The sequence below is a fragment of the Abramis brama genome (genome assembly GCF_963993115.1).
Source record: "Abramis brama genome assembly, chromosome: 9".
NCBI lineage: Eukaryota > Metazoa > Chordata > Actinopteri > Cypriniformes > Leuciscidae > Abramis > Abramis brama.
The window spans coordinates 11,153,758-11,177,538 of NC_139971.1; the positions used below are offsets into that span (position 1 = coordinate 11,153,758).

The 23,781-nt window shown below is 37.4% G+C and overlaps 2 long non-coding RNA genes across 2 annotated transcripts; both read left to right on the forward strand.

The window, feature by feature from the left end:
- The first annotated feature begins 12,029 nt into the window (after positions 1-12,029).
- Positions 12,030-13,043, forward strand: LOC311089907. Its single transcript, XR_014607784.1, has 3 exons — positions 12,030-12,586; positions 12,809-12,918; positions 13,017-13,043. It is a non-coding gene; the product is annotated as an uncharacterized lncRNA (long non-coding RNA).
- A 2,021-nt stretch (positions 13,044-15,064) lies between these two features.
- Positions 15,065-20,331, forward strand: LOC311089925. Its single transcript, XR_014607795.1, has 3 exons — positions 15,065-15,800; positions 17,458-17,488; positions 18,955-20,331. It is a non-coding gene; the product is annotated as an uncharacterized lncRNA (long non-coding RNA).
- The last annotated feature ends 3,450 nt before the right edge of the window (positions 20,332-23,781 follow it).

The following is a 23,781-nucleotide window of genomic DNA, read 5'->3' on the forward strand; positions in this document are numbered from 1 at the left end:
CAGGGACTGCATGTCGTCCCGAATGGCAAAACCTGCCACTCATACACCGTTGGTTCCTCCTCCCTCTTCATACCTCTCCAGAGAAAACGGAGAAGGGGCTTGTCTTCTGGTAGCAGGCGAACTTGATGAAACATCGCTTTGATGTCACCACTGATAGCCACACTGTGTTCTCGGAACCGAAGAAGTACACCGAGGAGAGTAGGACCTAAGGTCGGACCGGGCAACAGTTGGCTGTTGAGACTTTGACCGTTGTGCTGGTAGGAACAGTTGTAGACAATCCTCGCCTTACCGTTGTGGTGGACAACGTGGTGCGGCAGATACCAGAACTCTGTGGAGCTGTCTACTGTGTCAGGAGGTAGAGGTTTGGCGTAGCCCAACTGTTCAAGTTTCTGTATTTCTTGACAGTAGGTGTTGGCTAGAGCAATGTCTTTGGCTAGACGGCGTTCTGTGCTCTGTAGCTGTGGGAGCAATGTGTGCTTTGGAGCCCAGAGCGTAAGGCTAGCTTTGCGCCTCAATAGTGGAGTAGCATACCTTGTTACTCCATCCACTTCTACCTTGACTGTGCGCTGTTCCAGCAGTTCTAGGGCCTGCTGATCTTCTTTGGAGCGGATCACAGTCTTGGCGTTGGCATACGGGGTTATGTCAACTTCCCACAGTCGTTCAACGTGCCGCTGCAGCTCTGAGTTAGGAGACATGGTGAGGTAGCAGTGAGAGTGCTCACCAGTGAGGTTGAGGTTGGCGGGGCCTTGCAATGTCCAACCAAGAGCAGTACGCACAGCTACAGGACTCCCAGGAGGACCTGCTCGGACCGGTTGTTTGGGCAGCAGCAGATGTGGAAAGTCAGAGCCTATCAGCAGAAGCGGCTGGACCTTGTCAACCTTCGGCAGAGGAAGACCTTGCAGGTGGGGGTATCTGCGCATGAGTGACTTGACAGGATAGCTATGCTCAGACAGGCTCAGCTCACCAGCAGTGAAGGCATGAAAGATGTGGTACCTTTGTTTGGGAGAATGAGCTGGGGAGATGTCGAACGAGACAGCGGCTCCTTGTAGATGGATCACCTCATGGCGGACAGTACGCAAAGGCAAGCTTTCAGGCTCTTTGGCTAAATGGAGATGCCGGACTGCTGAGGGAAGGATGAGGGTTCTCTCTGATTCGTCGTCCAGAATAGCGAAACCTTCCAGAGAGTGCTCGGCATTGTACAGGCGAGGCGCACCTTAACTAGCTTCAACATGACTCTCTGCGGACGACTAGGACGGTCAACGTATATGGTGTCGGGAGCAGCACTGACCATTAACACTTTCTTAGCCTCTTGGGAACACACTTCGTGGAGCACGGTCAGGTGTTGCTGTTTGCACACTTGACAAGGCTTCTTGAGAGTACATGCCTCAGGTTTATGGTTCCTGCCACACCTCCAACAGCCTCTGTCTTTAATCCAGGTGGAAATCTCTGATGGAGTGAGCGTTTTGAATTTGGGGCATAAGCTGAGGTAATGCTCACGGGCGTCGCAGTACGGGCAGTAAGGCTTCACACTGGGTTTACCTTTGGGTGACTTTGTGCTGCGAGCAGGATCTGGAGGGGCTACCTTAGCTTGGCTCTCAGTGTTGTAAAACACGTTGGATGAAGGACCCTGGGATTTCCTTTGGCCCTTAACTGGCTTAGGCTGGTCTTGGAACATCAGAGCTGCTCGAGATGAAATGCGCTTTGCTTTCGACTTTAACTGAAGCCAAACAGAGAAGTCTTCAAGCGTGTAGGTCTGATCAGTGCCGGTCCTCAGGATGCCTCGGTTTATGCTGTACTCCACAAACGCGTCTCGATAGTTAGTAGGCAGTTTGCTGAGCAGCCTGTCGACGTGGGAGCCGCATCGCAATTCGTAGCCATTCTCAACCTCGAGGCAGCGGAGCATGCCAACTAGACCTTGTACTGATAGGGCAAAGTTGTCAAATGCCTCTGGATTTCCAGATCTTACGTGAGGTGAGTTTAAGATGGCACCCAGCTTGCTCTGCATGAGCTGACGCGGTTGCCCATATTTATCTTGGAGAGCCTGGAGGGCTGAGGTGTACGGCTTTGGACGGTACATGTAGGCTTGGGCTAGCTTGTAGGCGCTTGGCAGTTTCAAGTGATCGAGGAGGACTTGATATTTGAACTGCTCTGTGAGGTGAGCATGTGTATTGAGCAGATTGTCCAAAGCCATCTTGAGCAGGGCAAAGTCTGACTCTTTACCTGAGGTGAAGTGAGGTAGAGTAGGTCTAGGAAGGCCATAAGATGTGGCAACTAGGAGCTCCATGAGGTCTGTACCCGGCGCTGCCCTGTAATCTAGAGGCGCTGTGCCCTGTCGTGAAGAAGGTGGCATGGCGGGGTAAGGATAGGACAGCGTGTTAGCAGCTGATAGCACTGGCTGTAGAGGTGTAAAAGGTGGAGGCACATATTGGACCTGGGCTTGGCTATAGACCATCTGTGGCTGGCGAAGTGGGGCCATATACTGTTCTACTGACAGTGGCGGAGCACGTGAGGTAACGGCACTCACAGCTGGTCTGGGAGCCGACTGCGAAGCTGGGTTGATGATTGCAGGAGGAGGAAGCATGGTAATATACGTAGGCTGCGGCTGGGCGAGTATACTAGTAGTAGTATAAGCACTCACTTGTGGAGCGGGCTGGACTGATGGAAGACTGGTCGAGACAGGTGGACTAATGACTGCACTGGAGACTGGTGGCAGAACTTGAATAGATGGAGTAGAATGGAGCAGTCCATGTCCACCTTGTGAGTGGAGTAGGAGAGGCTGAGCTTCTGATGAGGACCTTATGTCGTACTCACATTCACTGAGGGGCCTGGAGGAACGGGGACTCTTAATTCCTTCTTCCTTCAGGAAAGACGTGATAAGAGCTGCTTGCGCCAATTCCATCTCTTTCTCTTTCAGTCGCCGTCGCAACATCTGATGCCTGGTGATAGCCTCTTTACTCTTGTATGCCATCTCTGCTTTCTCCTTCAGTCGACGTTCTTGTTCTCTGAGAAGTTCCTCCTTCTCATCAAGGGCGTCTCTGGCTTCTTTGTCTAGAAGAGTACACTGCTCGTCTACTAGCGTCTGCTCCATAATCTGCCGCTGCACTTCTGCTAATTCCATCCGCTTGACCTGTTCCTCCAACATGCCACTCTGTAGCTCGGATAGCCCGTCTGCAACGGACCTCTTGGTTGGTGAGGCAGCACTGGCTCGAGATCTCGGTCTGCTACGATGAGAAGATACCAAGGATCGACATGACTCTGCTCTCACAAATGGCAGTAAAAGTGGATCAGGGATTGGGATGTTGTGAGCTGGGGCTGCTGCTCCGAGTTCCTCAGCTTCGGTGGAAGGAAGTACTGTGACTCTCGGTGTGTACCCAACTTCAAAGTTTGCAAGGGATGCTGGTAACTGTATCTCCCGCTGGGGTCGAGAACGCACTGCTGGATCTGCAGATGGTTGTCCTGGCTCCATATTGTCTCCAGAAAGCTGTCAGCTCCAGCTCGAAGGACCATGTGATAGAGTGAGACACTCTGAAGGGGATAATACTGGTCTGACAGTTTCCTTTGACAGTGCTCCGGTCAGAGAGAAGGGCACGGAGAAATTATTCCAGCAAATTTTATTATTGAAGTTTGGGTACAGGCATTGGTGTACAAATAAGTATGTGTGTGTGTGTGTGGTCTATAAAAGAAACAAAGAATAAAATAATATTAATCACAATGTACAAAAGTATAAAAGGTATACAGTAATATCCAATACAATAATAAACATTGAATCAGAATACTGAAATATAATAATTTGGTCGAATAACCTGAAAAGAGTCATAAGCAACTAATATACAGGCATACAAAGGGTTAATGAGGCAAAGTAGGAATACTAAATGGTTTGGTGGTCTTCGCTTCCCTCTAGTGGAAGCGGGCGCAACTGCACCCCATGCGCCCAGCACGTGAGGGGCGCATGGCCAGGGAGTGCCGAACTACACTCTAGGTGCATCTGACAGCGACACAGAGGCTAAACACGATTTAGCAGTAGGACTAAAGGGCATAAAAACTGAAATATAGCACTCGAGAATACAGCTTAAGGCTGAAATAATGTAAAGGAAACAATCTCCAGTCTAACAAGGCTTATGACATAGTCACGTGATACCTATTAACTAAAGGAATACACACGAAAGTATCAAAACCATGCGTATAATATACTTAACAGGAAAACAGGTGAAAGTAGACAACATCTAAACAAGTTCGATGGCAATATTTGCATCCTACTGCAGGATGAAACTTACTTTCGCTTAGGTTACGCACACGAGCCACCATCCCACAGAATGCGGAGTCGGGAATGAGGATGTGATGCGCTCGGAAAGGAAATGACATCACTACAGTTTCAAAATAAAATGACAGGAAATAAAATACTTTCCGACATATGCGGTGGCACAGAGTTACGCCGGTTTCACACTGCACGCGTTAGCAGAGCGTAAGCAGCGCAGGAGCAGTGCGTATGGTGAGCAGGAGCAGGGCACGCGCGTTTTGCTTTCACACTGGCAGCGTTTGTCACGCGTGGCTGAACCGCGGGTTGTGTACAGACAGAGTACTCTATAATGGATAAGTTGGCATTGCTTTATTTCGTTTTCTACAGTGACCGGGAGGGGACATGTTCGGTTCACTTATTTTTGTCGTGGCCACAACATATCGTGGGAACGTGATATTAAGTCGTGGGAACGTCAACGTCATAATATCTTGTGGGAACGTCATATTAAGTCGTGGCCACGAGATCATTTTGTTGCGGTAACGACTATGGCAAGCCATTTTAACATTTAAAAGCTAGACTGGATATGTGTTGCAGATTTCTGTAATTCAGTTTTGCCTAGTCAAAAATAACATTTCAGATATCCATAACTACATTCTTCCTATCCATAATTGTCATTTCAGATATCCACAAAGACATTCTTCCTAGGACAAATGACGTCACTTTTGCCATTCATTTGTATGGGGTTTATCATTATAATGATGTTTGAACGATGCAAAGCTGTAAATCTTTTGCCAGCTCTGCATGGGTTTTATAGGACCTTTATTTATATAGGTCGGACCTTTCGGGCTACTCCTTACATTAGACACCATGCGCTGCTTTCATTGACGCACGCACTTACGAACACACGCACGCACACACACACACACACACACACACAGAGAGAGCGGAGATCGCGCTGCAACACTCACTCAGCAGCACATAAACTGTAGTCAACATTGCCCCGAGACTTGCAAGACTTGCACATGCAACTTTCATCCCTAAAAATGGCCATATTCAAGAAAAAAAGTGGAGTAGTTTTACAGTTCCATCTTACCTCGCACTCTTTCAACGTTAAACTGCTGGAATACATGCTCTGCTTCAGTGAACAGTAAACCCCGCCTTCTATGATTTGATTGGCTATCTATTTGGATGGTCGCTGTAAGGTAGACCAGCCTAAAATGTAACTTTTAAACCTTTATGCCATCCTAAAAACAGACAGGAGCAAGAATTTCCAATATTGAATTTCCAGTTTGGCCATTTCTAACTATTGACATACTATTGTTATTATTGACATAATTATAGGACTTGTACCCCTCAATGTCTATGTACATACAGCCTTGGAGTTACTTGACTATCCAATATGAAAAAAGTAGGCTATACTGACATTGAAAAATATCTTCTTAATTTTGTGTGTAACTGTCTCTAGTATAATGAACAGACACAATTCAAGTTAAGACATTTTAATGACACCAGAAAGAACTCCAGGAGAAAAGGGATCAAAAAGGAACAGCAACAATGTAGAGAAGGATTCTTCCTGGCGACCTGTAACAGAGTGAAAAACAATGAGAAAAAGCAGTTAGGACTAAAGCTAAGAATAAAATTGTCATTACACTGGATAATATAATTAAAAATCTAACAACAATCAAAGGTACATCAGCTGGCAAACCATTTAATAGTTTAATAGGTTTAATAGTCTATTTAAAGGGAATGATTGTGGTGGGGAGTTTGCTCAAACTATGGCAGCGATACAGCGAATAGTTGTTCTAAAAGACGGCGCCGTCCGCGGAGTGCTTTCAAAGGCCAGTAAAAGCATACTGTCAGTTAAGTTGTAGATGCTAACTGTTTCTCATGGGTTCGTATGGTATTTTAAACATTTACAGGGGTAAGTCTGTGATTTTATTGCCATCCGAATCCATAATGTCAGTGTTTTTTCTGACCCAACCCGCGTATATTTCTGAATTGCTTTTATAAAGAGCACCACTTTCTCACATAACGCAGTGAAGCAGCCCCTGCACAAGTGAATAATTGATTCTCGAGCCATCGATATCAGCAGATTCAGCACCATCGCCACGGGCAGCACTGGGTAACGTCACACGTAAGAAGGAATATCTTTAGCAGCTTTCTAAGGTATGGTTCGGGGAACACGCCTATAAATGGTATACCTTTAGTTAAGTTATACCTTAAGAGTCTTCGTAGCGCGCTAAGAGACAACGTTATCGGGAAACCCAGCCCAGGTGTTTATGAATGAGACACTGAATTAATTGGTTTTAAAAGTGTTTGAATTAATGATTCAATTGAGTATCTTTTTTTTAAATAGACTGGAACATATTCTGATGTATGTTATCGTGATCTCCATTTTAAACAAAACAAAAACGATTTTAAACCAAATAGATTCTCAGTTTATCCTGAATTAGGGGCTGTTCACATATCGCGTCTAAAATGTGTGGAAAGCGCTCTCTCCTTTCTACAAGCACTTGCGCTCCCGTGGCGTCTGTCGTTGCTATGCAACCATGAACTGCGCTCTCCATGATGACGAGGAAGTATCAGCAAAGGATTAATTGATTTCTAGCCCTTGCATTAGCTTTACTACTAGATATATTTATGGAGATGAGAAATAAAAACTCGCCCTGTACAGCTATGATCAGCTGTTCGGCCGAGCTTTCCATGTTGTTACGGAAAAGCCAAAGCTGGTCGGTTGGTTTTTGTCACATGACCTGCGGTGCGCTTGTGGCATTCTGAAAAGTTGAGATGTTTTCATCTCGCTGTGGCATATGCGCGCCTGGAAAAACGAGCACGCTGCATCGCATGCACTTCTTCACTTCTATTATGGTATTACCGGTGTATTATATGCAATATTTGCATATGATTTAGCAGTTTATTGTCATAAATATCAAAAATCTAAAAGGTGTGCATCATACATGAGACCTGGGTGAACAATGTACAGTTGGTTTTATGACTGTAAGTCATTGTCTTCAAATGCTATTGAAGTTAGAAACGTTTATGCCAATGTCGCATGTAATTTTGAGACGGTCCCTAAATATGCGTGCGACAAAAAAGTCTAAGAATGCGCTTCATGTGTCTTTCACTTATAACGTACCCATGTCTTAATGCCAAAGACCACACTATATCTTTATATGACATTCCTAATTTAAAGTAAAATGTTATTTCTTCTGTCATCTCCATCTCTGCTGTAGCCCAGTCTATGCTATGGTACGGTTACAGTATTGGCCGCTGTGGCTCCCTCAACTCGTGGCCACGACAATGATGTCGTTCTCTCAAAATATGAAGTCGTGGCCATGAGAAAAATATATCGTTCACTCAACATATGATCTCGAGGCTACGACTTTGCATCGCGGGGCCACGACATAATGATTTCGTTACCTCAACAAAATGATCTCGTGGCCACGACTTATAATCACGTTCCCACGACTTAATATGACGTTCTCACAAGATATTATGACGTTCCCACGACTTAATATCACGTTCCCACGAGTTTATATGTTGTGGCCACGACAAAAATAAGTGAACCGAACATGTCCCCTCCAGGTCACCATAGTTTTCAAATACATTTAAGAGAAAAGACTTGTCAAGAAGCTTATTTTATTAATAATTTCATTTATATAACTTTTGGTTCATCTTTGTTTTTATTGTTCTGGCAACAAATTTGTTTTTGGACATTTGTTTTCTTTTTAAATTGCTGTTGGTCATTTGATTGACTGTTTAAAACACAATAGATATCATCAATGCACTTTTTGGATAAAACTGCGGTGTATTTTGGCCATGATCAATGCATTGTCACTTTAATTCAGCATAAGCGGCGCAGCAAAAATAGACTCGGCGCCGAAACGATCGCGGCACTGCTGCTCTGCTCTGCTACGCACTGCCGCGCCACCTCTGCGTGCGGTGTGAATGCTCTAATCTCTTAACATGGGCGGCGAAAAAAATACGCGCTGTACGCTCTGCTAACGCGTGCAGTGTGAAACCGGCGTAAGAGTTAGGAGTACCCCAGCTAGCAGGGAACGTTCTCAGAACTTTCGCTAACATTCCCTACAAGTTTGGTTAATGTTCTAAAGAAAACATTTGAATGTAATGTTTACCGAACATTTTAAGGATGTTTTCTCATTTTAAAAAATGTTCCTATAACGTTATATGAAAACTAAGATATAACATTTTAACTGCAACATTCAAAAGATGTTTTGGGAATGTTTCTGAAGTAACAAGTTGTACTATGATCTCAAAATATCATTGTCCCTATGTTTCATTATAACAAAAGAAAAACGTTCTCTCTGTCACGTTAGGAAAATGTTTTGAGGATATCATTGAGAGATGAGATGTTTAATGTTCTTTATAAAATGTTCTTCTAATGTTACGAGTTAACAAAATTATAACATTTTATTTGCAACATTTTGAGAATATTTTGGGAATGTTGTTAAAGTTAAAGTTTGTACAATGATGTCAAAATAACGTTGTCTTAATGTTTCATCATAACAAAAGAAGAACGTTCTTTCTGTCACATTAGGAAAATGTTTTGAGGATATCATTGAGAAATGAGATGTTTATTGTTCTTTATAAAACGTTCTTTTAATGTGACAAGTTAACTAAATTAAAACATTTTACTTGCAACATTTTGAGCATATTTTGGGAATGTTGTTAAAGTTAAAGTTTATACTATGATCTCAAAATATCATTGTCCCAATGTTTCATTATAACAAATGAAGAATGTTCTCTCTGTCACGTTAGGAAAATGTTTTGAGGATATCATTGAGAGATGAGATGTTTATTGTTCTTTATAAAACGTTCTTTTAATGTGACGAGTTAACAAAATTATAACTTTTTATTTGCAACATTTTGAGAATATTTTGGGAATGTTGTTAAAGTTAATGTTTGTACAATGATCTCAAAATAACATTGTCCCAATGTTTCATGATAACAAAAGAAGAACATTCTACTTGCAACATTTTGAGCATATTTTGGGAATGTTGTTAAAGTTAAAGTTTGTACAATGATCTCAATATAACATTGTCCCAATGTTTCATGATAACAAAAGAAGAACATTCTACTTGCAACATTTTGAGCATATTTTGGGAATGTTGCTAAAGTTAAAGTTTGTACAATGATCTCAAAATAACATTGTCCCAATGTTTCGTGAAAACAAAAGAAGAACATTCTACTTGCAACATTTTGAGCATATTTTGGGAATGTTGCTAAAGTTAGAGTTTGTACAATGATCTCAAAATAACATTGTCCCAATGTTTCATAAAAACAAAAGAAGAACATTCTACTTGCAACATTTTGAGCATATTTTGGGAATGTTGCTAAAGTTAAAGTTTGTACAATGATCTCAAAATAACATTGTCCCAATGTTTCGTGAAAACAAAAGAAGAACATTCTACTTGCAACATTTTGAGCATATTTTGGGAATGTTGCTAAAGTTAAAGTTTGTACAATGTCCCAATATAACATTGTCCCAATGTTTCATGATAACAAAAGAAGAACATTCTTCTTGCAACATTTTGAGCATATTTTGGGAATGTTGCTAAAGTTAAAGTTTGTACAATGATCTCAATATAACATTGTCCCAATGTTTCATAAAAACAAAAGAAGAACATTCTTCTTGCAACATTTTGAGCATATTTTGGGAATGTTGCTAAAGTTAAAGTTTGTACAATGATCTCAAAATAACATTGTCCCAATGTTTCGTGAAAACAAAAGAAGAACATTCTACTTGCAACATTTTGAGCATATTTTGGGAATGTTGCTAAAGTTAAAGTTTGTACAATGATCTCAATATAACATTGTCCCAATGTTTCATGATAACAAAAGAAGAACATTCTTCTTGCAACATTTTGAGCATATTTTGGGAATGTTGCTAAAGTTAAAGTTTGTACAATGATCTCAATATAACATTGTCCCAATGTTTCGTAAAAACAAAAGAAGAACATTCTACTTGCAACATTTTGAGCATATTTTGGGAATGTTGCTAAAGTTAAAGTTTGTACAATGATCTCAATATAACATTGTCCCAATGTTTCGTGAAAACAAAAGAAGAACATTCTACTTGCAACATTTTGAGCATATTTTGGGAATGTTGCTAAAGTTAAAGTTGTACAATGATCTCAATATAACATTGTCCCAATGTTTCATGATAACAAAAGAAGAACATTCTCTCTGTCACATTAGGGAAATGTTTTGAGGATATCATTGAGAGATGAGATGTTGAATGTTCTTTATAAAACGTTCTTGTAATGTTATGTGTTAACACAATTAGAACATTTTACTTGCAACATTTTGAGGATGTTTTGAGGATGTTGTTGAGATAACAGATTATATAATGTTCTCAGTAAAACATTGGCACAATGTTCCATAATAACAGGAGGAACATTATCAAAACAATGTTCGTAAAATGTTTTGAGGATATCACTGAGACCTGAGATGATGAGTGTTTTTAAAAAAACGTTCTTGTAATGTGACATGTTAACAAAACTAGAACATTTTAAATGTAACATTTAGCAATCAAACTACACAATTATTGTTAAATTGAGCTTGCTGGTCTGACAGCAGGCCAACAGGGTTCACGATGGAACATATGGTGCGTTTAAGTCCTCCTGGGAAGTTTGTATTCATGAGGTTTTACAATTTTTTTAATGTTTTAAATTAATGAAGCCACTGTAAACTTTATCATCACATATTATACTGTTATATATTAATGCTATCATATTTTGTGCAGGCATTAGCTTATTTCATTGTCACTGCTGAATACCTAAGTATAGTGGTATCCCACAATGTTTCCCACTGACACGCCCCTAACTCTTCAAGATCGGGGTTAAAGAAAATCCTGAGCTTCCTACTCATATTCTCATCATTGTGTTGGCGTTCAACTTGTAAATACGATCTTTATGACATGACTTGAATGCACCAATAGCTCTAGCTTAATTAGGGACAATCCATACAAACACTCTTTGCTAAAATACATTACAGACTGTCACAGTGAGAAGTTATTCATCCTGTATCAACGCTAAAGGCCTAACCACTGCAGTCAACACCTTGGAGTCTATCCATGCTGTTAAATAAAAGTCTGTAGACAAGGGTTAGGGTTAGAGTTATGGTTAACCTTAACCCTTAATTTCTAACCCAGACCCGGTTTCACAGAGTTTAGATTAAGCCAGGATTAGGCCTTAGTGCATTTAATTAGCTTTTAAAAATGTGCCTTAGAAAAAAGAAAAAAGAAACATTACTGGTGTGCATCTTGAGACAAAACAATGGCACTGACATATTTTAAGATTTGTCAGTGCAAGTTGCTTTCAGGTAAAACAGCTCAAACGTGCATTTTAGTCTGGGACTACAGGCTTAAACCTTGCCTGTGAAACCCGGGGTATATGTTGCAACTTGTATAGAATTATGCCAATGTTAGCAAAGTGTTGTGTTGGACAGAGGATTAACCCTAAACCAACAGGTTGTGTAACAGTGCCACACAGGGTGAAAAGCAAGTTGACATTATTAGGCATAAGAGTGTTTCTAAAGGAAAGGTCAATATTTTGTTAAAGTGCAAAAGGATCATGATGGGTCACATGAATGTAACTCTAATGTCACCATGACACCAATCCATTATTTTTTCATGTAGGTAGGTATACAGAATTGTATATGAATAGCCTACATATGCAATGTTTGCTCTGTTTAATATATAATATGTTTGCTCTTTTAAACTGCTGTTGGCAGAGCAGTGGTAAATATAATTTTGTTATATATGGTATATATTATTTATGTTATTTATTATTATTATTTATATGTTATTGTAAGTTTTTTTTTTTTTATCATGCACTGCAATGAAGACACCATTTAACCAATTGATTAAATATAACAGCCAGCTTACAAATACAACTAAATAAATAGCACGTGCACATTTTTTTCATATTCTTTCTTTTAAAACATGTCATCTTTTCCTGTAATTGCAATGTTACCACATTATTGGCTGTCTCTTCGAGTTGTTTTGAGCATGATTGGTTATTCAGACTGTCATCCAGGAATCTGGCCAATGGCAGCTATGCGCGCCTTTTACTGGTCAAGTTTGAATATTCGTCTGTTAGAGTGTGTGTGTGTGTGTGTGTGTGTGTGTGTGTGTGTGTGCGCGCGCGCTGCTGCTGCTCGGGATCTTCAGTACTAGCCTCCTTCGGTTCTGTGGCTTTTACATTGTTTAAAACATGGATTATTTTGCATCGTACTGTTACATTTTTATTTTGAGCGAGTTGCGGGATGTAAATGGACAACGAATTTTAACAACGTACGTAACGGACATATTGCAATCTGCGGAAGGTAAATAACTTTATTTTATATAAAAATACATTCTGCTACATCAAAATATAGTGTGTTAAATTGAGAAGCCAATTTTAAATGCGATTAGAGCAATATCGACATTATGTCAATGTTTCAGGCTAAGCATGTGTAAATATTGTCAGCTAACTTAGTTTTTGATTAAAAAAAATAAAAAAAGGAGCTTTACAATGAGTGAACTGAGAACATTGTGTCTTTATACAGAGAGGAACTCGAACCACACTATGAAAACTAGGCTTTTGAATATTGTTGATCGCGGGATATCGGCCTACCGTCAAAATGATGAGTCATCATCATAATATGTTTTTGAGCTGGTGAGTAAAATTTTGCAAGCTTTTGCAAATGTCTCTTTTAGTAAGTAAATACAAATAGCTAATAATATTGCTGTATGTGTGTGTTTCCCATTATCTAGGAATTTTGGGAATAAATATTATCCAGCCACGATTTCAGTTGCGGTGAGTATTGTCATAGTAAAATACACGTGAAATAGAGGCAGAACATGTAAACTCTGCTCAAAGGCACACTGGTCCAAACCCTCCAGACAATATTTTACCTGTCTTCTTGATATGAGTTTACGGGCCTAGCTGACCCAAACATAAATGTCCTTTCAAAATGAAATTATTTTCAAACCTGTATGACTTACTTCTGTGAAACACAAGAATGTTGGGAATAAAACAACATTGGAACCCATTTTATGGAAAAAAACAAAACAGTGAAGTCATTTCTCACGATATCTTAATTAAGGTTATACAAAATAAATTCATACAGTTTTGGAACAACATGGAGTACCGGTAAATAACGAGAGAACTCTATTTTTTGGACGAGCTGTTCTTTTTAGGACATGTTCCCAGGGTCCTTTGCTAAATTAACCATGGTTTTTATTATAGTAAAGTGTAGAAACAATGTTTTTATGGTGGATTGATTACAATAATTTATTACCATTTAGTTAGTGTAGCAAAACCATGGTTAATGTTAGTAAGGGTTCTCCAGATTTATATAGCCTAACACTTAAGGAAAACATAAAAAATGGTCCTATGTCACCCAGATCAATAGTCTGTTAACACACATTAACATTGTCCCAATGTTTCATGATAACAAAAGAAGAACATTCTACTTGCAACATTTTGAGCATATTTTGGGAATGTTGCTAAAGTTAAAGGTGCCATAGAATGTGAAATTGAATTTATCTTGGCATAGTTAAATAACAAGAGTTCAGTACATGGACATGACATACAGTGAGTCTCAAACACCATAGTTTTCTCTTTCTTATTTAAATCTCGTTTTTGAAAAACACCCCTGAAAAACGGGCGAATCTCCACATAACACCAACTGTGACGAAACCGATGGGATCATTAATATGTACGCCTCTAAAAATTTGCATATGCCAGCCCATGCTCAGTGCCAGGCGAAACTGCACAGCCGAATCATCAGAAGTTCTGCAGGTGAAGAAACAAGCAGGAGGAGGATCATAGGGAAAATGGCAGATCTATCTATAATCTATCTATCTATAATCGGATACCGCTACAGTTTAATTCGAAGTTGTTTAGTTGCTCTGCCCATTTCACCACGGACTGTTACAACAATATCAAGCAGCCAGGCTTCTCTCGGCGTCTCAAACGGACGAAGGGGGCAATTTCAACTAACGTTATATTCCCGCAAGCGGCAAGTAGGGATTTTATTAACGATAATTTACATTGTGTTATCTAGATCCAGCGCGATATTGTTTTTTCCTCGAGAGACATCATGGCTTGCAAACGAGCGAACGAAGCATGGCAGTTGCTCAGTGTTTGGTTGTACAAATGAACACAAAAATATTTTTTTGCTCCTTCATCCGAGCCTCTGGAGAACCAGTGGGTTATGTGAATTTCTGATGTGTAATTGTTCAAATTCAGACAGATAATCTTTCTTTCAAAGTCGTTCAACACTGTTTATGCATCAGTATATTGCGTTGCAGTGATAAGATCTTCATTCACGCGATCAACAGGCTGTCATCTGCTCAGTGCTCATCACTGAAACCTTTTATGTGATGGGAATAGATCTAAATACTTTAAAAAAAACTTCTCATGATTCGTTAATCCCGATAGCTGTAATAGTAAAAACATATAAAAGCTGTAATAGTAAAAGTTTTCCAGATAGCTCTACATGTAATGCCAGATATTTCATATGCAAGCATGTCAGCCAATCACAGCAGTGGGCAACAACACTGAAGTCTCACAGCAGACACGCCCCTTCAAACAGAGTGTTCAAATCAATGGATGAAATCAGGCTAGGAAATATGCCTTTTATTTCTAAATTATAACAAATTTTGATCTAAAAAACATACTAACATTATAAGGGCACCCCAGGAAACATTATAAAATAATAAAATAATCCATTCTATGGCACCTTTAAAGTTGTACAATGATCTCAATATAACATTGTCCCAATGTTTCATAAAAACAAAAGAAGAACATTCTCTCTGTCACATTAGGAAAATGTTTTGAGGATATCATTGAGAGATGAGATGTTGAATGTTCTTTATAAAACGTTTTTCTAATGTGACGAGTTAACACAATTAGAACATTTTACTTGCAACATTTTGAAAAAAGTTAAATAAACCTCAGCATAGGAGCTTTACAATGAGTGAACTGAGAACATTGTGTCTTTATACATAACATAAATGTCCTTTCAAAATGAAATTATTTTCAAACCTGTATGACTTACTTCTGTGAAACACAAGAATGTTGGGAATAAAACAACATTGGAACCCATTTTATGGAAAAAAACAAAACAGTGAAGTCATTTCTCAAGATATCTTAATTAAGGTTATACAAAATAAATTCATACAGTTTTGGAACAACATGGAGTACCGGTAAATAACGAGAGAACTTTTTAGGACATGTTCCCAGGGTCCTTTGCTAAATTAACCATGGTTTTTATTATAGTAAAGTGTAGAAACAATGTTTTTATGGTGGATTGATTACAATAATTTATTACCATTTAGTTAGTGTAGCAAAACCATGGTTAATGTTAGTAAGGGTTCTCCAGATTTATATAGCCTAACACTTAAGGAAAACATAAAAAATGGTCCTATGTCACCCAGATCAATAGTCTGTTAACACACATTAACACACTTTTTAAATTTTCTTAAGATCAAGCATTGGAACAATGTTCACGGAGCAGAACAGGCACCAACAGAGAAACAAGTCCATCACTAGTAAGTATCCACTGCATTTTATAAAACCGTAGTCAATTTTAAAGGCACAATGCACTCCAAAATAAAAATGATCTCTTTTTTTCTCCCTCGTGCCTGATTTATATCTGTCCCAGATTTATATCTGACTTTCTTTCCACAGAGATTTTTAGAAAAATTATCATTAAAGAGAATCATATAAAGAGAAATGTGGGAGGAGCTTGAATTTATTACCTAGCCCTGTTTGTTTAAACCGCGAGAGCCGTCAAAGCTTATGCTACTCCTACGTCATACATCGACAAGAGGCTTTTATAGTCTACACGTCGGACGCAAGCAACTTGCAGTTTTGCCCCCACCAACAACGCATAGTATTGCATACAATGGTGCGTCGCGTATCAAAAACTGGGACGACACATTTTGCTACGCATAGATGCATAATGGCGGCCGAAGTGTAGCGATGCGTAGCCTTGCAGGCGCGTATGCGTATCGATGCGTTGACTCTATAACTCTTTGGGCGTAATTTGACTTGCATATGGCTGTCTGCTGGAAGCTAGTTATTTAAGTCGATAAAGTTATAAATATGGTAGGGCTGGGGGAATTAACACGTTAATCTTTGCGATTAATTTGAGATGCATAACGAGTTAAAAAAAAATAACGCAATTAACGCAGCACTTTTTTTGCCTCGTTTTAATGACTTCCTGTTGCGGAAAAGGCTGCAAAATATGCCGTCCCGCCCCTCCGTGTTCGGCGATCAGGTTTTATTCTCACGCAGCTTTCATGAGCGGGTCTTTTCCGCGCCGCGCTCTCCATTCCGTGTGTGTGTGTCGGCGCACTGACACACACACACAACATTGAGCAAACATTGAGCTCTTTGCTCAATGTTCTGCTCCGTGTTTGCGCTGCGTGTTCTGCTCTGTCGTTAACGGCCCAAACGCTCCAATCATGTACCGATCATGCACTGGAAAGCAAAGTCAAATAACGTGAATTTTCTCAGTAGTAGACTTCTGTGAAATAGCCCTACTGAGCTGGTATAGTCATGCTGGCAACAATGGTAAAATTACCTGCTCTGATCACATGCTCTTGTAATAATAGCTTTGTAGGACTATGTTTTATTTTGATAATTAGTAAAAAAAAAAAATATAATAATAAATTGTTAAATTGATTATGTTGATTGATTATTGAAAAATAATAATATATTGATATATTGATGTTTAATATTATTTTAATACAGGGCTATTTTCTGTTCCTTTTTTCCTGTGTTGTTTAATTAGGTTATTCTAAGTTTAAATATTGATGATTACAAGCTTGGGGGAAATGCAATTAATTGCATTTAATTACAGCAAATTGTGTAAATAATCAGTTACTTTTTTTTAATCGATTCCCAGCCCTAAAATATGGATATGTTTCTTACACGAACGCATCACTTCGCTTCACCTTTCGCCTTTATTAACCTGCCAGAGCCGTGTGGAGTACTTTTATCATGGATGGATGCATTTTTATGGACTTGTCAAAAAAATCCCACAGGGAGCTACAGAATAAGAAATCTTTGAAGTCCACTTTTTTACTGTCTGTTTCCATCAGTAAAATTACCGTTTTTTTTGTTTTTTTTTCTCTCAGAATTGTGAGGCAGGAACACACAATTGCAAGAAAATATCAGAATTGTCTTTTTTACTCCCCTCAGAATTCACCCTTCGAGGGAGTTTGATTGACAGGTATTTATTTTTTACATTTCTATTTTACAAAAATTATTTTTTTTCTACAGAAATTACACAAATTAAACGTTGAGACTTTGTTTCATATCAAAAGTAACCTGCTCTGTCTTGTCTCGGCGTTTAGACGTTTCAACGTTTTTTCTTTGATCCGCAATGTATTTTTCATTGCGTGACAACATGATGTGTGGCGTGAGAGCGCCATGGCTTGTTGGACATAGCAACAGTAACTAAAGGGGGCGGGTCTTTGCAAATTGCATTAACCATGGCTGCCTGTTAATTATCACTGGACTACTTCGCTCTCGCATCTCCCAAAAGTTTTTTTTTGTTTTGTTTTCTTGATTCCATTTTAATGGTTTAATTAAATTGCTATAACCAAATATTTAAAATGTAATGATTTAAGCAAAACTTTCTTCAAAGGTTAAACCAAACTTTTATTTGACGGATTGCCGTGTAGACCTTTGAGTCTCTCTGTGTTTTATGATGATAGTTTTTCTCAAATGAAGCTAAAATGCTGCTGAAGAGCGGCTGTATTGATGAAGTGCATTAATGTCCTCATATAGAAAAGACAGCAAAAACAAAATAAGCCAGAATTGCTTTTTTTTCTCAGGTTTTACTAATTTATCCTGTGATTCTGACTTTCAAACAGCCAATTGCGAGTTTATATATCGCACTTCTAAGAAAAAAAAGTTTGAATTGTGAGTCGCAATTACCTTTTTTAAAAATTGTATTCCATGGCGGAAACAAGCTTTCATATGCACAGACAGTAGCTCACATTTAACATGCAGATTGTGCGCACACAGAAACCTACTGGAGCACAGAAAGTTAGTGTCAACACTGTCCTGTGATTTCTCAATAAGAAACTGCGTAGAAACAGAAGTTATAGCATATTTCTTTCTGCTTTTGAAGTAACTAAAACTTACAGCTTAGCTAATAGCAAAGAGACGATACACAGGTATGATTAAATCACACTAGAAATTGTTCCATCGCCAATGCATTCAAATGCAGTTCTACTTTATCTGTATCTGATTTAAAACAAGCAGAAATCTGTAAGAAATGTAACAATCCATAGACAATATAACTGATGAAAATGAGCTGTTCGTGAGCAGAGCAGTGCAAAAGCATCGTGGGCAGTGCTGTGACATGCTGCAGCTGTGCTCAAGGTGACCTGAGTTCAAGGTTAACACTTCTCAAGCCAAGTTTGTAGTTTGTTAAAATAATTTAGCCTCTAGTTGTGTTATTAACATGTATATAATGGATTAAGTATATGTTTTAAATTACAGAAACAAAATAGATACTCATAAGGTATCATATTTATACTTTTAAATAAACTAATCTAATTAATTTCTGATTAATAATTAGGCTGGCTAATTTTGAAAGTTTTCAAAGTCAATATTGCTTGTGATCTTAATATGTAATATGTATTTGTATTATTTTTGTTTACACTGTTGCATGATCTTCTTTTATAGGCTATGAGGAAAAACTCTACCATGCACACAGAGAATGGAGCTCAATTCTGCTAACTGGGATAGCAGCTGAAAAACAAGAAGAGAAGAACAGTAGAACACCTATTAATGCAGATGACTTTATTCTTTTTCTGCAAGAACCAAGACAACCAAAGACTGACGATGAGCGCTCTGAGCAAACAGCAGTCAAGACGTGTGATTGCACATTGGACTTTACTGAGTTCTTCATGTAATGTTGGGCATCTACTGTACGCAGAACTTCTAATAATTTATGTGGATGCCATTCATAATCCTGTTAGATTTTTGTTTTATTTTAGAGATTAATAAAATTGTATGTTTTAACAATGTTATAGCTAAGCATTTTTTATGTTTAAGAGAACATTTTGGGAACAAAAATAAAAACACCCCCTGAAAACTTTCTAAGAACGTTAGAGAATAATGTTGTAAGAATGTTACACCTAAACATTTGAATAATGTTTTTAAATAATGTTATCCGAACATTTAAAAGAACATTCTGGGAACAAAAATAAAACTATCCGCTTACAACATTATAAGAACGTTAGAGAATAATGTTATAAGAATGTTATTACTAAACATTTTAATAATGTTTTTAAAAAAATGTTCTCTAAACATTTAAAAAAACATTCTGGGAACAAAAATAAAACTACCCGCTGAAAACATTATAAGAACGTTAGAGAATAATGTTATAAAAATGTTACTACTAAACATTTTAATAATGTTTTTAGAAAATGTTCTCCAAACATTTAAAGAAAAAATTCTGGGAACAAAAATAAAACTACCCGCTGAAAACGTTCTAAGAACGTTAGAGAATAATGTTAAAAGAATGTTACTACTAAACATTTTAATAATGTTTTTAAAGAATGTTCTCCAAACTTTTAAAAGAACATTCTGGGAACAAAAATAAAACTACCCGCTGAAAACTTTCTAAGAACGTTAGAGAATAATGTTATAAGAATGTTATCGCTAAACATTTTAAAAATGTTTTTAAAGAATGTTCTCCAAACTTTTAAAAGAACATTCTAAGAACAAAAATAAAACTAGCCGCTGAAAACTTTCTAAGAACGTTAGAGAATAATGTTAAAAGAATGTTACTACTAAACATTTTAATAATGTTTTTAAAGAATGTTCTCCAAACTTTTAAAAGAACATTCTAAGAACAAAAATAAAACTAGCCGCTGAAAACTTTCTAATAACGTTAGAGAATAATGTTAAAAGAATGTTACTACTAAACATTTTAATAATGTTTTTAAAGAATGTTCTCCAAACTTTTAAAAGAACATTCTGGGAACAAAAATAAAACTAGCCGCTGAAAACATTTATAGAACAATACATGCTAATGTTCTTAGAACATTTTTAGAACAAAAAATTTCTAGCTGGGCAGTTCCTAAAAGCACATTACTGGCTTTGCAAACACCGTGGCACTTTTATTTTTTATTTGTTTACATATGCCTGCCGGGTATTTTAAGTTGAGGTGCTATTTGTTTATATATTAGACTTTTTTTTATATTTACTGTTGCACTAAAGTCCAAAAGTGAAGAATTTATGTTATTTATTACTTGATTGTTCAAGCTACCTCACAGAAGTGCTCTGTTAACAGAGTTGTTGAATGTTAAAATAAGGTGAATTAAATAAAAAATAAGGAACATCCTGGATCTGTTTTTTCGCTCTTCTTTATTCTTTTTTATGTATTATAGAAGTATCGGATCGGGACTCGGTATCGGTAGATACTCAAAATCAAATGACTAGGACTCGGACTCGAGGGCAAAAAAACCTGATCGGGACATCCCTAATTATATATATATATATATATATATATATATATATATATATATTTTTTTTTTTTTTTTAGAAAATGCTAATATAAAAATTACTCTGGTCTCTCACTAAGAGCTCAAATAGTTGCTTATTAAGCCATAATGTTTGCAACAAATTACATATTTATTTAACAATTCTTTTGTCATGTTAGAGGTTGCAACTGCAGTGCTCTCCTGAATCTTAACAGGTTTTTGGATAATGTTTGCTAAGTTCTGTTTTATTATGCACATTGATAATCAAAATAACATGTTACTGAGTTAAACTATTAACTGAGTTGACATGCTAACAAACAGATTATTTTAACTTACATACAGTCATCCCAGATCAGTTTTAGCAAAATACATTTGTGTGAAACCGATTGGCTTGTAAGTATATATTTTCTCACATAGAAAAAAAATTGAGGACAGATGACTGGAAGATATGGTGTTATTTGTTTTATTTAAAAAATGTTGTTAATTTGATCAAATAAGTGTTATTGGCTTATGGATAATTTGTATTGAACACATATTATATATTATATATATTGTTTCATCTGATGCAAAATGAATATATAAATACTAGTAAACTGTAATAATGATGTTAAATTCACTTCAACAGACAGTACTGACACTAAAACACTTAAAATTCTTTTAAATTTTTTTTTTTTTAATTCAATAAACTTCTGAGAGTATAATTCAATGCCTACTTAAAACTAAGAAGTTGACTGAAAAAATGAGCAAACTAACAGTATAGATTTACTTGTAGTATAGTTGCAATATAAAGAAAAACTGTAAACTAGTTGTGTGTATTCAAAGTTTACTGCTGTTACACTATAAAGTACACTTAAAAGTCTACTTTTATAAACTAAAAAGCCAATTTAGTTCCAAAAAGTATTGAAATAGTACGCGTACAGTACAAGTACTAGGAAAATACTCTTCCAGATTTTGTTCCAGATTTGTTAGAGGAACTATGCCACACTGTTGTAATGCAAACTCATTAAGAACTATAAAGTTACATGTCCTTGTAAAGACTATGAATAAAATTCAAACATATTCGTTATACAGGATTTATGTGTGCACAAAAGTAAATTCAAGAGGTCAATTTATTACGAAATTGTAATAATTGTAAAAAATGTAAGGCATATAGGAAAAGAGACAATTAGCCATAAAGAATACAGAAATCCTCTCTCCTGGTCTATTGTGAAAGTTTATGTCAATACAGTATGTAAAATGATATGTTTCCACTAATCGATGACCCGCTTTACATTTAGTTTCTCTGTTTTGTACAGTTTGTAAAGACTACTCTCTGAGCATGGTCAAACATGTTCATAGGAATAATGAAAACATGAACAAATACCGCATTTTGAGAATTAAATGTCAGTCCTTCTACATGACACTGCTTGAGACTAAACAAATGAAATTTATTTTAGGACATCTTTCTGGTCTATCTACGCTGTGGGATCGCAAGACACAATGAACCAACATGAAAAGTGAGTTATGCCGTTTTTCTGTTACCTATTCAACCATTACACTTCAAACTTTTCGAACTATTACACTTAAAACTCTGCATTTCACCGCACAGTCATAGATACACAGTTATTTTGTGTTTGTCTCTAAACAACTGTTAAGTAAATGAACTACAGTTGATAAGTAGTAATTTTAAGTGAAAGGTGCAATGTTTCTGTCCATGCCATACTTTGCCATACCATGCCATACTTTGACACCAGTGTTTTAGGCGTCTGTCTTTTAGGTTTGATCCAGAAAACAGACGGTGTGTTTTATGTCTTAATATTTTGTTCTCCTTTTCTTTTTTTCTTTTTTTTTATGAAAACATGCAGTTTTTGTTCACATCAGCAGAGTACCAAAATGTTTTAGTATATCGTAAATTTCAATAGTTAGCTAGCAAATGCAAGTGAACTGTTTATTACTGTGATAATTTACAGTTATATGTGAAACAAGCTCAATCACATCAGAGTTGAATTGGAAAAGTTATTGTGACGCATGTTTAACAGTGCTAGTGTTCTTGGCCTCATCAAAGTTCACACAAGGCACAACATTTTCACTGTGGTGCGTTTCATTCTTCCAAAGTTCCATTGCTTCAAAGTTTAATTGTAACATGTAACAGTTTGGAGACATTTTTTTTTATTTATTTTTTTATGCTACTTTGATTTTGTGTGCACTTTTCCTGAAACAAACTGTTTTAGAAACTGTTAACCGTGTGTGTGTGCGTGTGTGTGTGGGTGAGTGTGTCAAAAAAACACTTGAAAAGAAATCTCTCTTGCCATTGGTCAGTTTTTCGCGGGCAAGTTCACTACTGTAAATTGATTTACAGTAGGGAGGAATTACAGTAGTGACCCTATATTTTCCCATAATCCTTTGCTGTTTACAGTAACATACTGTATACATTTTACAGTGTCTTACTGTACATATTACAGTAAAATACTGTTCAAATTACAGAAATCCGTTACAGTGTAGTGTTACAATGGCTACTCCAAAACCTCCTGAAAACATCTAGAGTGATGTGTGTAACACCGACAAGAACAGCAACAGATGAACAGTTAACAAGCTTAAACAGATGAAGACCTTCACTATCCACTCCAGAAAATTAGTTTGACAAAGTTTCTACGTGAAGATGAAGATTTTGTGAAACAGGACTTTCTGATGTCTGATGATCGTGTAGGAAGATTTGTGTTTGACAAGGGGTCACACACACAGTCAAACTCTACGCTATGGAACCTTACGAAGATTATACATCGAATGTGGTCATCTGCTTTTGACTGCCATAGACTTGCCATTTTACTACACCCAAAAAAAAAAAAAGAAGATTTTATTGGTATTAGTGAAAAATAAAAATAAAATTGGTACTTTTTTCAACTGGGATGGCACCACACCCGATGTGTGGTACGTGTCAAAGCAGCGTTAAGTCTGACTCTGGTCACGTTCATACACACCAGAATGCTGCAAAATGAGTCTATATTTTCAGTGGAGCGACAGTTTTCTCAATAATAGACAAAGC